At 39.4% G+C, this 17,285-nt stretch overlaps 1 protein-coding gene across 1 annotated transcript in view; it reads right to left on the bottom strand.

Moving 5' to 3' along the window:
* The window catches only part of LOC136863882 (zinc-regulated GTPase metalloprotein activator 1), a 209,828-nt gene that overhangs the window by 127,795 nt on the left and 64,748 nt on the right, over positions 1-17,285 (bottom strand). The gene's annotated exons all lie outside the window — the stretch shown is intronic.

Genomic DNA, 17,285 nt, shown 5'->3' with positions numbered 1-17,285 from the left:
TTCCTAAAACAAACATATGTGTTTCTTTATTTTTAAAGGATATTCCAAATACCAAACGATTCGTAACGTCTGTAATATGTTATATTTTTGAGATATACTTCGTGTGTAATCATTTTAAATGTGTGTTTATTTTTTAAGAAGATTCCAATTACCTATTTTTACGTGTGTAACATCTTCATTATATGAGATATAAGTATCCTCATTAAGGGATTCTACCCATTTTTCAGTCCTTTTCACCCCCCTTATGTGAATTTTCCGATAACAAAAAAAATGTGTTTCTTTATTCTTAAAGGACATTCGCAATACCAATAGTTACGGCTGTAATATGTTAATTGTTTGAGATATACTCATTTTAAAAATTCACCACTTTCTTACTTATTTTCACTAAGTCGATTTTCCAAAAAACAAAAAGGTGAGTGTTTAAGAAAATGATTCGATGTACCAATGTACCAATGTTTAAGTCTTTAACATCTTAAGTTTCTGAGATGTAACTATCCTCATGAAAAAGGATTCAACCCTTTTTTGTTTCTTTTTACCCCTTTAAGTGGATTTTCCAAAACAAAAAAATTATGTTTCTTTATTTTTAAAGGACATTCCAATGCCAACTTTTGCGTGTGTAGCATGTGAAGTGTTTGAGATAGCTTATACTCATTTTAAAAATTCACCCTACCCTCGCCATAAGACATATCTGTGTCGGTGCGACGTAAAGCAAATAGCAAAAAATATATATATATATATATGTATATATATATCACCCCCTTTTACACTTATTTTCACTCCCCTTTAAGTTGATTTTCCGGAAACGAAAACATAAGTGTTTCTGTATTTTTAAGGAGATTCCATGTACCAATTTTAACGTCTGTAACGTCTACAGTTTTTGAGATATAACTATCCTCATAAAAATGATTAAACCACGTTTTCACTTCTTTTTACCCCCTTACGTGAATTTTCCGAAAAAACGTCTTTCCTTATTTTTAAAGGAGATTCCAAATACCAATTTTAACGTCTTTAAATGATTAAGTTTTTGAGATATAGACACAGTCATTTTAAAAATCACCCTCCTTTTCACCCCCTTAGCGACGTAATATTCAAGAATCCTTCTTTAGTGAGCACCTACAAATTACATTTCTTTATGCCCAGTAGTTTTGGCTCGCCGATGATGAATCAGTCAATTAGGACCTGTTCTATATATATATTCTATTTGCCTTACGTCGCACCGACACAGATAGGTCTTATGGCGACGATGGGACAGGAAAGGCCTAGGAATGGGAAGGGAGCGGCCGTGGCCTTAATTAAGGTACAGCCCCAGCATTTGCCTGGAGTGAAAATGGGAAACCACGGAAAACCATCTTCAGGGCTGCCGACAGTGGAGCTCGAACCTACTATCTCCCAATTACTGGATACAGGCCGCACTTAAGCGACTGCAGCTATCGAGCTCGGTTATATATATACTAGCAATTAGGCCTTTGCTGGCCAGATGTAGTGTTTACAGTGCACTATGTCTTCTGGTATGGGCTACAACAAAACTGTTACTTTCATTGACCTGTCTCAGTCTTATACTTCGCTTTGACAATATGAAAGTGGCTGAGGTATGAGTGACGCTGGTAATGCCATTCCTTATGCAGCCAGTCCCTGCTATGAATGGTGTGAAGATGTCGCTCATAGGGTCGGTTGTTGCACGCATTTCAGTAGGCTTGGCAGACTGATGTGCAATAGCAACTTCTGGCTCAGTAAGGAAAGCAACAGGAAACTACCTCACTGCTCATTTCCCTAGTACGCCTCTTCAGTGACACCTAGGACATCTATGACAGCTAATGGTGAACCTGCTTAGGATCCAACCAGCCTTCGGGCTGAATACCCAACATACATACACTAGCAATTACCCGCGGCTTCGCTCGCTTGGATTTCGTAATTTGATCAAAGGAATCGCTCCTCGGCATTGTACTAAGACATTATCTGAAAATTCCTAAAGTATAAAAACTCACCCAAAAATTGAGTTTCATTTACCCCAGAAATTCTTTGTAAACCATGTTTGTGGTATTACCTTTTGGGGCTTAGACGACCATGCGACATAGAACTGTACATGTGAAAAACAGTCTTCTCTCAAGTCGAAAAAATAAATACATGTTTCTTTATTTTTAAAGGAGATTCCAAAGACCTATTCCCACCTCTGTAACATCTTCAGTTTTTGAGATATACGTATAGTACGCGAAACTTTTCTTGAGCCCTGAGCTCCATAGTGCAGAATGGGAACTAGGGCTCAAGAAAAGGTTCGCGTACTATAAGTATCCCCATAAAAAGAGTTCAACTCCTTGATCATTCCTTCTCCCGCCCCCACCCCCACCTAAGTGTATTTTTCGAAAACAAAAATACATGTTCCTTTATTTTAACGGAGATTCCAAATACCAATTTTCACGTCTGTTACATCTTCAGTTTTTAAGGTATAAGTGTCCTCATAAAAATAATTCAACTATTTATTTTCACCCCCGTTAAGTGCCTTCTTCGAAAACAAAAAGGTACATGTTCCTGTTTCATGTCTCTAACATGTTAAGGTTTTGACATATAATGTAGATATACCGGTACTCATTTTAAAAAACACCCGCTTTTCAAATTCTTATCAGCCCTTTAACTGGATTTTCCGAAAACAAGAAAATACGTGCTTCATTATATTTAAAAGAGATTCCAAATACCAGTTTTCATGTCTGTACGTCTGTAACACCTTCAGTTTTTGAGATAAATGTATACTCATAAGAATAATTCAATTTCTTCTTCTTGACATCTTTCCACCCCTCTCCCGTCTTAAATGGACTTTCCGAAAACAAAAAAAATACGTGTTTCTTTATTCTGAAAGGCAATTCAAAATACCGACTTTCACGTCTGTAACAGCTTCAGTTTTTAAGATAAAATATCCTCATAAACATATTTCAATTCCTTATTTACTTATTTTTAACCCCACACGTCTTACGTCTATTTTCCGAAAAAACGAATGCGCGTTTCTTTTAATTTAAAGGAGATTCCAAATACCAATTTTCACGTCTTTAACATCTTTAGCTTTTTAGATATAAGTATCCTCATACAAAGAATTCAACTAATTTTTCAATTTTATCACCTCCCTTAAGTGGATTTTCAGAGGACAAAAGAACACGTGTTTCTTTACACTGAAAGAAGATTCCAAATACAAATGCTCATGCCTCTAAAATCTTCAGTTTTTGAGATATATATATATATCCTCATAAAAGGAATTCAACTCCTCTTTCACCCCGGCCCCTTTAGTTGATTCCGCCCCTCCAAAAAATGCGTCTTTCTTTCTTTTTAAAGGAGATCCCAAATATAAACGTTCATGTTTGTAACCTTAAGTTTTTAATATCTAAGTTTCTCCATAAAAAGAATTAAATTGTTTCACTTCCTTTCACCCTCGCCCCTTAAGTGAATTTTCCAAAAACCAAAAATAAAAGGAGAATGCAAATGCCAATTATCACCACTGTAACATCTTCAGGTTTCAGACATATGTATCCTCATAAAAAGGAATTAAACTCCTCTTTCAACGCTCCCGCCCCAAGTTGCTTTGCCCCGAATAATGCGCGTTTCTTTATTTTTAAAGAAGATACCAAATACTAATCTTCACTTCTGTAACATTTTTAGTTTTTGAGATATAAATATCCTGATACAAAGAATTCAACTAATTTTTCAATTAATTCACCCCTCTTAAATGGCTTTTCCAAGCACAAAAGAATGTGTACCGGTACTTCTTTGCCTTGAAGGAAAATTCTAAATACAAATTTTCATGTCTGTAACATCTCCAGTTTTGAGATACAAGTATCCTCACGAAAAGAAATCAACTCATTTTTCACTCCACCTCCGCCCGGAAAGTTGGTTTCTCCCCGCCCAAAAATGCGTGTTTCTTTATTTTTAAAGGAGATTCCAAATACCAATTTTCACACCTGTAACCTTCAATTTTGAGATGTACGGTAAGTTGCTCCAGAAAAAGAATAATTTTCTTACTTCCAATCACACTTCCCACTCAAGTGAATTTTCTAAAAACAAATAGTACCTGTTTCTTTAAAAGAGTTTCCAAATACCAATTATCACTACTGTAACATCTTCAGTTTTTGAGATATAGGTATCCTCGTAAAAGGAATTCATCTCCGTTTTCATCACCCCTACCGAGTTGATTCCCTCCCAAATGCGTGTTTCTTTATTTTTAAAGGAGATTCCAAATACCAGTTTTCACGTTTGTAACACCTTTAGATTTTTGGGTATATATAAATACATTATCATACAAATAATTCAACTAAGTTTGTCACTCCTGTTCACCCCCTATTCATCGGATTATTCAAAAACACAAAAATACGTGTTTCTTTATTTTCACAGGAGACTCCAAATACAACTTTTCACGACTGTAACATCTTCAGTTTTTAAGATATAAGTACCCTCATAAAAATAATTCAACTATTTTTCACTTCTTTTCACCCCCTCCCCCTCCCCCCGCCGTTAAGTGCCTTCTTCGAAAACAAAAAGGTACCTGTTCCTGTATTTTTAAGGGGCGTTCCAATTATTCAGTTTTTGACATATAATGCAGATATACCGGTACTCATTTTAAAAATTCACCCGCTTTCCCAATTCTTTCAGCCCCTTAATTGGATTTCCCGAAGACAAACAATACGTGTTTCATTATTTTTAAAGGAGATTCCAAATACCAATTTTCATGTCTGTACGTCTGTAACACCTTCAGTTTTTGAGATAAATGTATACTCATAAAAATAATTCAACGTCTTCTTTTTCACTTCTTTCCACCCCTCTCCCGCCTTAAGTGGGCTTTCCGAAAACGAAAAATACGTGTATCTTTATTTTGAAAGAAAATTCAAATATCAACTATCACGTCTTTAACAGCTTCAGTTTTTAAGTAAAGTATCCTCAAGAACATATTTCAACTCCTTATTTACTTATTTCCAACCCCACACTCCTTACGTCGATTTTCCGGAAAAAACAAATGCTTGTTTCTTTATTTTTAAAGGAGATACCAAATACTAATTTTCACGTCTGTAACATCTTCATGTTTTGAGATATAAGAATCCTCATAAACTTAACTCCTTCTTCACGCGCCCCCAACCTCCTACCCGTTAAGCTGATTTCCCCCTTCCCAAAAGTGCGCGTTTCTTTATTTTTAAAGGAGATACCAAATACCAATTTTCACGTGTGTAGCCTTAAGTTTTTGAGATATGTTTCTCCATAAAAAGAACTAAATTGTTTCACTTCCTTTCACGCTCCCCCCTTAAGTAAATTTTCCGAAAAAAAACAACATGATTCCTTGTTTATAAAGGAGCTTCCAAATGCCAATCATCGCGACTGTAACATCTTCAGTTTTGAGATATATGTATCCTCATAAAAAGGAATTAAAACACCATTTTCACCGCCCCGCCCCCAAGTTAATCACCCCCCTCAAAAATGCGTGTTTCTTTATTTTTAAAGGAAATCCCAACTACAAATTTTCACGTCTGTAACATCTTTAGTTCTTGAGATATAAGTATCCTCATACAAAGAATTCAACTAATTTTCCAATTAATTCACCCCCCCCCCTTAAGTGGATTTTCTAAAGACAAAAGAGTACGTGTTTCTTTACTTTGAAAGAAAATTCCAAATCCAAATGTTTATGTCTGAAACATCTTCAGTGTTTGAGATATAAGTATCCTCATGAAAAGAATTCAACTCTTGTTTCACTCCACCCCCGCCCGTTAAGTTGGTTATCCCCCACACAAAAAGTGCGTGTTTCTTTATTTTTAAAGGAGATTCCAAATACCATTTTTTTGAAGTCTGTAAACTGTTAAGTTTTTTAGATACAGATCTCCTCATTTTAAAAATTAACCCCCCTTTTCACCCACTTAGCGAAGGAATATTAAAAAATCCTCCCTTAGCGAGCACCTACATGTTAATATGAATGTATCCTCAAAATTTCATTTCTTTATGTCCAGTAGTTTTGGCTCGGCGATGATGAGTCAGTCAGTCAGTCAGTCAGTCAGTCAGTCAGTCAGTCAGGACAAGGTATTTTATATATATGGGTAGAAGGTGTGGTAAGTTAAGTATGGCGTTAACATGAATTCTGTGAAAAAGTCCTGGGAATTAAACGCCAGTTTCTACTGATTTTTTGAAATAAATTCGATACACGGTAACTTAAAGATAAAACGAAAGAATAGATATTAATTGAAAGGAAAGCCCGGCATCTAGACTACTTCATAAATACGATGAAGAATATAATCCAGAAACACATGGAACTCAATTTTTACACGTTGCGAAGAAGCCACTTCTTGGCGGAGGATGCACTTATTTATGCTTCATGGTTTATCTATCGGACAGGGTGTCTTGGAGTGAACTGAATTAATTTCGCGGTAAGGGCGCTCAAACAAATCGAGTTTAACTTTCCCAGGCTCAGCACCTACGGTGATAATTTATAGGGGGGGGGGTGAAAAAGTTGCCTCTGTAAGACTCCGTCAGAAAATATCAGGCTCAAATGAATACAGACTTCCTCCAACGAGACTCGCAGTCCATTCGTTTTTCATTTCGCTGCAGTCCTTTCTTCCATGGAATGTTATGGTCCATTTGCTACAAATGGAAGGTGCAGAATTCACTCTTTGTGTATATTTTTAAGGCAAAAACGCTCGCTCTGTCAAATGTTTGTAGAAATAACACAAACAGGCCGTGAGAATTTTTGTTAAAGTGCGCGACCTCTTTCACGTCTAAAGTACATTAAGGCTACATGAAAAATCGCATTGAGTGGAATGAAGTCTGATTGCAAATTTATACGTCTAATTCGCAAGACATATTTTATTAAAGCAGATTACATTATAATATTATCGTGATATTGGAGGTTGATTTGCGTGCATTTACAATGAAGGTTTCTACTATTTTGCCGAGACTATTAGTCTACCTTCCACGAAACGGGATGTAGTTTTTTTGGTGGATATATTACTACCGTAGTTCCCATTTATGTGCTTTTGGACTGAATCTGTGCTCGCATCTGCTAAAAACCAACAGCCAAAAATGTCAAAGTAGTCCTTAAATTTTTGACAGAAAGGTTAACTTTACTTTAGGGGTGATGGAGGTTTGTTTTCTAGCACTGTTTCCTTCTCCGGGTGGCTTATTATGTAGACATCGAAGGAATAAAATGCCTATGGCAGATGCTTTTCACTCCTCGAAATAACGCAGCTTTCCTTCAGTCCTCCAATGTGTGTCTTTCACCTCACCGTCTCTCTCACCACTGCAACTATTTCACTGCCTCTTCATACGCTTCATCCCGTCTTCATAAGGTTGTTACGTATTACAGTATATTGCAGATATTACTGCACCTAATCATACCGATCGAGCAGTGGAGTTACACAAGTAAAATACTAACACTAATGTAATGATTTACCTGCTTTGGAACGAAGGAAACTTGTGCAAATCGAGTTTTTCTTACGGAATGTCGAGTTTCCACAATTTCATTGTGGTACAGTAGCCGTACCCTGATCAAAAACGATGATCGCGAATGTGCACGGAGCAGGACTTCTTAAGGAATTAAGACATTTTTCTTGCACTTCATACGATTTAGAGGATTCTGACCGAGCGAGTGGCTTCGCGGTTTGAGTCACGTTGGTTTAAAGATAGCGGAGCGGCAGCCCTGAAGGTTTTCTGTGGTTTCCTATTTTCACACCAGGAAAATTCTTACCTTAATTAACGCCACAGTTTCTTGCTCACTAGTCCCAACCCTGCATAGCCCATCGTTGCCACAAGACCTGCCTGTGTCGGTAGGACGAAAAAATTAATAATCAAAAGAAGATTCTGCTGTAAACTGTATCTCCCAACGCTCTTCTAGGGGGCAGGGGAATAGGGACCATTATCCGTAGTTAAGAAAAAAGAACAGTGAAGAGTTTCAGTGGCTCGAAGAAAGATAACAAAATTCAAATTCATACGCTGTGTACCGTTCGCTGGCGCCATGTCTTAGTGAAACCGGAAAAGACTTATGCATACATCTGGTAGCTATGATCACGATGCTACCTGGTCCGTAAAAATACGAACTTGCTTGTTTTGACTCATTAATTTAAATGCATTATTCACTGACTGAAGCTTAACGGCGTTACACATTACTGCCCCAATTCATTAGCAAGACGGGACTGAGTGGCTCAGACGGTTGAGGCGCTGGCCTTCTGGCCCCAACTTAGCAGGTTCGATCCTGGCTCAATCCGGTGGTATTTGAAGGTGCTCCAATACGTCAGCCTCGTGTCGGTAGATTTACTGGCACGTAAAAGAACTCCTGCGGCACTAAATTCCGGCACCTCCGACGTAGTTAGTGGGAAGTAAAGCCAACAACATTATTAATATAACCATTACTAAGATACCTTAAATCGCTGGTTTGATATAATAATGAATGTGTATGATCTCAGGAGAGGTCTGGTCGAGTTGACACCCAGGAGCAACCTGCACGTCTGTTGAGGATAGGGCTCCACCTAGGATGAAATCTAATGTTGAAGACGAAATAGACACTTTGTGCTCGAGCCAGAGGAAATGACCATGGTAGATTAAAATCCCTGACCCGGTCGTACAGCGGATCAAAGGCCAGCATGCTTTATTATTTATTACAATTTGCTTTACGTCGCACCGATACAGATAAGTGGGATAGGAAAGGGCTAGGAGGGAGCACGAAGCGGCTATGGCCTTAATTCAGGTACAGTCCCAGCATTTGCCTGGTGTGAAAATAGAAAACCATGTTCAGGGCTGCCGACTGTGGGGTTCGAAACCACTAACCTAACATCCCGGCCAACTCGCCCAGTGGCCAGCATGCTAACTAGTTAGCAACGGAGCCGGACGTTTTGCGATAAGAGCATTTACACGTTTTGATTCTATGCTGCAATTAGGGATTAAGGCAAAACTACGACATCATTCTCCGAAAGTGAACTAACGATAGTTCAAGATATGTTAGTACGGAACCAGATAGAGCAAGAACTTGTTCATCTCTCAAAATCACATTTATTCGCTAGTTGCTTTACGTCGCACCGACACAGATAGGTCTTATGGCGACGATGGGACAGGAAAGGGCTAGGAGTGGGAAGGAAGCGGCCGTGGCCTTAATTAAGGTACAGCCCCATCATTTGCCTGGTGTGAAAATGGGAAGCCACGGAAAACCATTTTCAGGGCTGCCGACAGTGGGGTTCGAACCTACTATCTCCCGAATACTGGATACTGGCCGCACTTAAGCGACTGCAGCTATCGAGCTCGGTCACATGTATTTACGTTATACCCTCGCTGATTCAAAGACATCAGTTTCTTTATTGTTTTGTAATGAATTTTGCAACTTTGAAATGTATTTTATTATGCATGAATAACTGGTTGGCCAGAATCGTTCCCAACGTCCTCAAAAATAATTTAAATGACGAGTTGACATTTGAGGTTACACCCCATTTTCAGTAATGAGTTCAAATGCATTCATAATTGAATCCCTATGGAGAAAAAAATGTCGCTGAACATCTAAGGGAATGTTTTTGTTGTGCCCATTTGTGTCGCGACTGCTTCCACTGCGAAGCCTGCGTTCAGGAGATTCGCTAATCCAGAACTACTCCGCAAATGCTTGTACAGTCGAACTTAGAACCCTAACGAATCATTCAGCAGTGTCGTATGGAATATGGTTGTAGGATATCAGTCATTTTGCTTTGGGGTCTGCTGTTAGGATGGAGCCAGGGGTGAACTTCAAGAAACTGCAAGTGCAGAGAAACCAAAACAGATCTGGGGAAGATGCTGATGGCCCCGATGATCCAGAATATAGTGCTGATATGTATTAAAGGTAATCTTGATTTGTTTTGTTACTCACCATTTGTGGTTTTCTTAAGGAAGAGGTACCAGTATTTAGAAACTACCAGGCATATGAGCATGGAATTTTAATCACTCATACTATTTGCTGTTTTCAACATTCCGTAGTTTTTAACCTCAGTAATTAAAACAGTCGAATTTATTTGATTACAAAGCCTTAAAAGATCAACCAAAAATGGGTGCCTTTAAAAAGTTATATAAAGCCAGTCTATTTATTATTCAACTACCGTTTACACAAAAGCCCTGAAGCTGCATGTGTAAAACATTTCATAGTAATATTATTGATAGTCTTTTTCACAAAGTGAACCTAAAGTAGGCACATCATTGTCATAAGGACTGGCTAAACGAAGAGCACAACTGTAGTCATTTGCGAACAGAATTAGGCAAGGTTCTGGGGAATTTTTTTACGAGGTAACCTACTATTCCATCTTTACCGTAGAGTGAGCGAAACCTGACGAGTCGACCGGCGTAATAAGAGGATGAGTTTTCCTCTTCTCTGTACAAGAGGCCCTAACAAGTATATACATAAAATTACATGCATGCAGGCATACATCTTCACTATAGACTGTTATGCCTTTCAGGGTTCAGTCTGAAAGCCTCCGTGAATTTAGTAACCGCTGCCACAATCCTCTACTTCTAACTAGTTCTGTGGCCACCTTTAGTTCTATACCTCTTATTATTAAATTGTTAGAAACTGAGATTAACTATCGTCGTCTTGGTCTTCTCTTACTTCTCTTACCCTCAATAATTCAGTCCATTATTCTCCTAGGTAACCTATCCTCCTCCATTCGCTTAATATGACCCCAGCATCGAAGCAGGTTTGTGTGTTCACCTTCATCCATTGAGTTCATATCCAGAGTCCACCCAGCTTTCACCCCCGTAACGCAAGACTGTTCTCCAACAGACCGGTGTAAAGACACTTTCGTCCGGGAGCTGACTTCTTCCTTACAGAATACTGTTGATCGCAACTGCGAGCTCACTGCTCCTTGATTCAATCTCCCTCACTACTACCATCCTGGCGCACATCCTAAATACTTTTAGCTTTATTCCCATTCATTTTGCTTTAGTCTTGGAAAGGCTGGTTCGTGTTCTGGGTTACTGTAGTCACGTCCTAGTATGTGAGTGGTCTAGTACTGTAAGTGGTCCCAGTATTCGGGATACCAGTTGCTATGGAATAGGAGTGGACATCTCGGACATACTCGGAGTCATAGCCCTCCTTGTGCTCAGGCGGCTAGGACTATACAATCCACCCGTTAGAAGAGAGAACTTCACTGCGACTATGTGTAAGTATGGTAGCATCCTGATTCACAGAATATACCAAGCTCAGTACTTTTTAAACAAGTAGCACCATATATGGTGTGAATATTTTCCAAAATACTTCTTTGGCAGTTTCGTAGTTGCTATGTGAATATCCACATATTTTACCAGTAACATTTTAAATTAAAATATTGTGGAAGTGAAATATCGAGTAAATATCGCTGCTCCACTTCACAACTGAATGGTAAGCGTTGTGGCCTTCAGTTCAGAGAGCCACAGGTTCGATTCCCAGAAAGGTTGATGCTTTTACCCGCGTCTGGTTAATTCATCTGACTCGGTGTCTGAGTGTTGTGCCAATTCAGATTCAGTGTCTAATTATACTGCAAGAACGCCGCGAGATTCGTCAAGTCGTTTCAAAATAATGCCGTTCGAACTCTGGTGATCTCATCACAGAGACTGGCTCTGAGTCTGAGTCTGGCCGTGAGGAGCGCGAGCATTTTATACAAGAATGGAATCCAGAATTTCAATGTAAAGGCGAACTGGATGAGAAATGGAGATACATCGTTACTGCTGTATAGGGAGTGGTTGACTAGAAGTACTTCATCTTAAAACAATAATCACCACCACGACCACCACCACCACCACCACCACCACCACCACCACTCGGCTGCGGGAACATCAGAATCTCTTTCATTACAAAGGATTGACGTCATCAAACGGCCTGTGTTATCGTAATATCACTACAAACGTGCGTAATTAATTGGAGCCAGGATGAGGGAAAAATCAGTTGTGGCCTTCGGAAAGGCACCTGTTTTAGCATCTATTAAAGGGAATGCTACAGAAAATCATTGTAAATATTGCTGGCGATAAGATTCCAATTGAACCAATTGATAATGGCTTCACGGCTTAGCAGTAGACCTACGTACTGAATCACCACATTTAAAATGTAAGAAACATTTTCCTTTTAGTGATTCAAGATTTACCAGTATAACCAGCGAGATCAAGTCCTACAAGATTTCATCAGCTTTAGATCTGCTACCTCGACTCTACATTATACAGGCTTAAAGAACAAGAAAATGTAAATGCTGGTCGCTAACTGTAGCCTTTACAAGGAAGCACACCAGGCGTGCTGTCTGAGATACAGTATGTCACAGTTCATCAGCAGTGATGTACAGACGATGCGACATTCCTTTACAACTGACATTTGATTGAAGCAGCTGTCATCAAGGTGGTCGCACCTACGAAAAGAACGGCTGAGAGCGCATCTTCGGACTCCCAGACGAAAGTGCAGTTCGTAAACGTTCAAGACCGGTCTCGAAATGGTGATTTCAGATGCATTTACACATTGAGGCATAAGTTTCAACACATGAATTTGCAGTCAAGAAAATTGGATGTCTATGTTCTGTGCTTCTAGATGAAGATACTACATCCTTCGAATATTGCGCTCCCACGAGCTTACATAGTTGAAGCCGGTTTCTTTCTTGTGTAGGATTGCTTGTAGTACCGATATTGAGACATCATCACGGAAGACGAAAGGTCTTCGTGTATCCTCCATCCTCGCTCAAAGCTTAGGCGCTCTCTTCAATGCTCATTGTTACAGGACTGAAACTCCGACGACCGAGCTCGATAGCTGCAGTCGCTTAAGTGGGGCCAGTATCCAGTATCGGGAGATAGTGGGTTCGATTCCCACTGTCAGTAGCCCTGAAGATGGTTTTCCGTGGTTTCCCCATTTGCACACTAGGCAAATGCTGGGGCTGTACCTCAATTAACGCCACGGCCGCTTCCTTCCCATTCCTAGGCCTTTCCCATCCCATCGTCACCATAAGACACATCTGTGTCGGTGCGACGTAAAGCACAAAAAAAAAAAAAAAAAAAAGAAACTCCAACGCAATCAGTTGACATATACAGCAGTGGTCAAATGCCGGAATTTATTATTACGAGTTTTCTTCTTCTTCTTCTTCTTCTTCTCATAGTCATTCTTCTTCTTCTTCTTCTTCTTCTTCTTCTTGATGTGTATAATGTCCAACGGACAAGTAATTTGCCTGGTGATCCAACAGCCTTATTACTACACATAAATTGCATATAAATTAAAGAGAATAAACTAATTCTTCTTCTCCTTCTTCGACCACTTTTCCCACGCCAGTGAAGTTGCGGGTGCGAACTGTATAGCACAATTTTATTTCGCCCTGTTTTACGGCCGGCTGCCCTTACTGACGCCAACATTATTTGGAGGGAAGTAATCTCTATTGCGTGTTTCTGTGGTGGTTGGTAGTGTGGTGTGTTGTGTTGTCTGAATATGAAGAGGAGTGTGTTGGGACAAACAAAAACACCCAGTGCCTGAGCCAGAAGCATTTGTTATGTGCACTATCAATCAATACTGATCTGCATATAGGGCAGTCGCCCAGGTGGCAGATTCCCTATCTGTTGTTCTCCTAGCCTTTTCTTAAATGATTTCAAAGAAATTGGAAATTTATTGAACATTTCCCTTGGTAAGTTATTCCAATCCCTAACTCTCCTTCCTATAAATTAATATTTGCCCCAATTTGTCCTCTTGAATTCCAACTTTATTTTCATATTGTGATCTTTACTACTTTTAAAGACGCCACTCAAACTTATTCATCTACTAATGTCATTCCACGCCATCTCTCCGCTGACAGCTCGGAACATACCACTTATTACATGTGATAAATATCATTTTTGATCCGTGTTGATGATATTTGATTGGAATAATAACAATAAGTTATTTATTAATGTGACCACCTAATCATTACAATAAGTCTTGTCTTTGTTGATTTACATTGACATGTTAACTAAAATGGTACATGTTTCGCCTTGTATATAGGCATCATCAGCCATTGCCTTAACCTTGAAATAAAATCAGGCACTTGATTTACATATACATGAAATAAAACAATTTTTTTTTAAAGCCTTGGAGAGACTTGATCTAAAATTAACATATGGTAAAAGACTTGTAATAATGTTGGTTTTAAAGATATTACAATGAGTGAGGAAATATACAATTGGTGAAAGTATTTGTAATAGTGACATTAGAAGGCTTCTATTATAATTAAAATGAACAAAGCAACAGTCTGTTATGAACAAGTGATAAGATTGCTATAAAATTATGTTGGCCAACAAGCGGTTACAACGAAAATGACGATCAAAACCGTATTTAATCAAAAAATAATGTTGAAGGATGGTCAAGTGATCTCTAATTATTTGTTTACATGAGATAAGAGTCGAAAGTCAATGGCATATGATGAAGTTGTGGTTCACTTTGATCAAAAATACGAAGTTGTAGTTGAAGGTTGAAACACGATGTTTAAATTGGACCTCTATGGACCATCTCAATTTGATGCAATGGTAAAATGTTGTTAAGAATATGGGTTTATTGACATTCTAGTCGAAACGGCAGTGTGACAGTTGAATCATTGAATCATAGCTGTAGTAAGAAGTCGACAGTCAACAATAACATTTAGTTTATTAATCAAAAGCGATTAAATCCCCGACCCGCCGGGAATAGAACCCGGGACCCTGTGTACCGAAGAGCAGAACGCTAACCATTCAACCAACGAGTGTGACACTAATTATTAGTATTTATTATTATTATTAATGGAAGACAGGAACACTGCTATGATTATTTCATTCTGGATCACCAAGGTGTGTACTGCACGTTCAAGCCATTTTCCTCAAACCTTCCAATTTCGATCGCTAGATGAAAACATGGTCCTGGCGCTGATGTAATCCTTAGCCCACAGCTCTGGACGAAATATTTCTATTCTCTTTCTCTCAGTAATGACCGAAAGGAAAGTAACTAGCAGTATTTTGGCATATTATTCCCAGAATAACCAACACAGCGCGTTGGCAGGTTTCCCCTGCTCCTATAATCACATCCGTTTGATTACAGTTGATCCCGGGCGCAAAGCACGCCCCCACAATTATACAGCCTCCCATTTGTGGTTTATTGGCTCTCCCTTTCCGGAACGCTCAAACCGGTAGCAGGAGGCCAAATAATCATTAACAAGCCGACCATTCAGTTAGATTGAATTAGATATGCTACCCACCACACAACGGGAGGGCTTCACAAAGCTGCCAGATACATTAAGCTTCCCCTCGACTGCTGAGATGGATTACTCTCTCAAAATGGAATAATATGTCAACTGCTTAGCACCGCGCTAATTCACAGACAACTCCCCTTCCATCCGACACATTTATGAGTCGCTAATAACTGAGGGTATTCTTCCATTTGAAACATTCTCCCTCAAAAACACATCAGGATAGTAAAAGCAGTCCTCCTTCCTAGCCTCGGGTTATGTCAAAGAGAATAAAGAAGATCTCAGCACGTCCAGAAAAAGAATAATAACTTCAGCAACTGAAGGGAGACTTAGGTATCTTCTTAAGCCTTTTATTCTTCTTCTAACACCAACGACGTCATATTTCTCATTGACTAAAGCGTAATTATATCCATCTTAATGTCATCCTCAGATGTAGGAAGAGCTTAAAAGGAGCAAATACAATACAATACAATCAGCCATTTCAATCATTAAAATGATGTGGCCTCTTTAAGTCGTGGGTATAGGTAGGCCTTCAACAATCTTCTCCAAGTAGAATGGTCTTGGGCAGATCTCATCCAAGTGGTACCAGCGATCTTCTTGATATCTTTGTCCCATCTGTCCGGTGGTCTTCCTCTAGGCCTTCGATGTTCTCTCGGACTCCACTCCAGCACTAGTTTTGTCCATCTATCATCATTTCTTCGTGCAACATGGCCAGCCCACTGCCATTTTAAGGAGCGTACTCTCTCTAAGATGTCTTTAACCTTTGTAACAGACCGGATGTCATCAGCTCTTTTCCTATCTTTCTTTGTATAGCCTAGCATTGACCTTTCCATGGCTCTCTGCGCGGTCCGAAGTTTCCCTTTTGTGAATTCGTTCAGAGTCCAAGTCTCACAGCCATAAGTCAGCACAGGAAGGATGCATTGGTCAAATACTGTTTTCTTCAGATTTGCTGGCATTTTTGATCTTAATACTGAAGAATTCCTTCCAAATGCTTGCCATCCGAGCTTGATGCGCCTATAGATTTCTGGTCTTATATCACCTGTCATATTTATAATCTGGCCAAGGTAGATGTAATCACTGACCTCTTCTAATGGCATGTTCTTAATATTCACATTTCCAGCTTGAACCCATTCGTTGGACATAACTTTTGTTTTGGAAAGGTTTATGCTTAGGCCAATCAACTGACATTCTAATGCAAGATCTGTAATTAAGGTCTGGAGCTCTTCGAAGTCGTTTGCCAGTAAAGCAATATCATCTGCAAATCTCAAGTTATTTAGCCTTTTCCCATTAATTCTAATTCCCTTTTCTTCCCAGCTCAGCTTAGACATAGCCATCTCTAGGACCGCTGAGAATAGTTTCGGGGAGATGGGATCACCTTGTTTGACACCTCTGTTGATGGGGAATTCTGGGGTTGATTTACCGATATTAACGAAAGCTGAAGAAGTCTCATAGATATTGTTGAGCACTTGGATGTAAGCTGCTTCCACTCCTTGCTCATGTAAAGCTTGCATGACAGCTGTATGGCTGACAGAGTCAAAAAGTACAAAATGAAACCCAAAATGGTTTAAAAACCGTCTAAACTGAAAAAAAGTGTCATCTCAAGTTGGAAACAGCCAGAATGCAGTAAATGGTCAAGAGAGATGACCTAGACCATGAAATGGCTGTACTAATTTGTACTAAAATCACACCCCCACTGTTCGATCAGGGTCTAACATCTAGCCGCTGGCATACGGCGATCAATGAATGCAATGTATTGTACACGAGTGCATGGTACTCTGTAAGATCTTCGCAGGTTCTTATCGGTATTCACGGGGTATGTATCAACACGGAAGGTGAATATTATTTTGATAACAATAAAAATTAAGTCTGATATAATATGAAATGCAGCCTCCGTGGCTCAGGCGGCAGCACGCCGCACTCTCACCGCTGGGTTCCGTGGTTCAAATCCCAGTCACTCCGTGTGAGAATTGTGCTGGACAAAGAGGAGGCGGAACAGGTTTTCTCTGGGTACTCCGATTTTCCCTGTCATCTTTCATTCCAGCAAAACCCTCCAATATCATTTCATTTCATCTGTCAGCCATTAGTCGTTGCCCCAGAGTAGTGCGACAGACTTCGACAGCCGGCACAATCCCTATCCTC

Source organism: Anabrus simplex, chromosome 2 (genome assembly GCF_040414725.1).
Source record: "Anabrus simplex isolate iqAnaSimp1 chromosome 2, ASM4041472v1, whole genome shotgun sequence".
Taxonomy (NCBI): Eukaryota; Metazoa; Arthropoda; class Insecta; order Orthoptera; family Tettigoniidae; genus Anabrus; species Anabrus simplex.
This window is presented reverse-complemented; position numbering and strand designations above follow the sequence as displayed.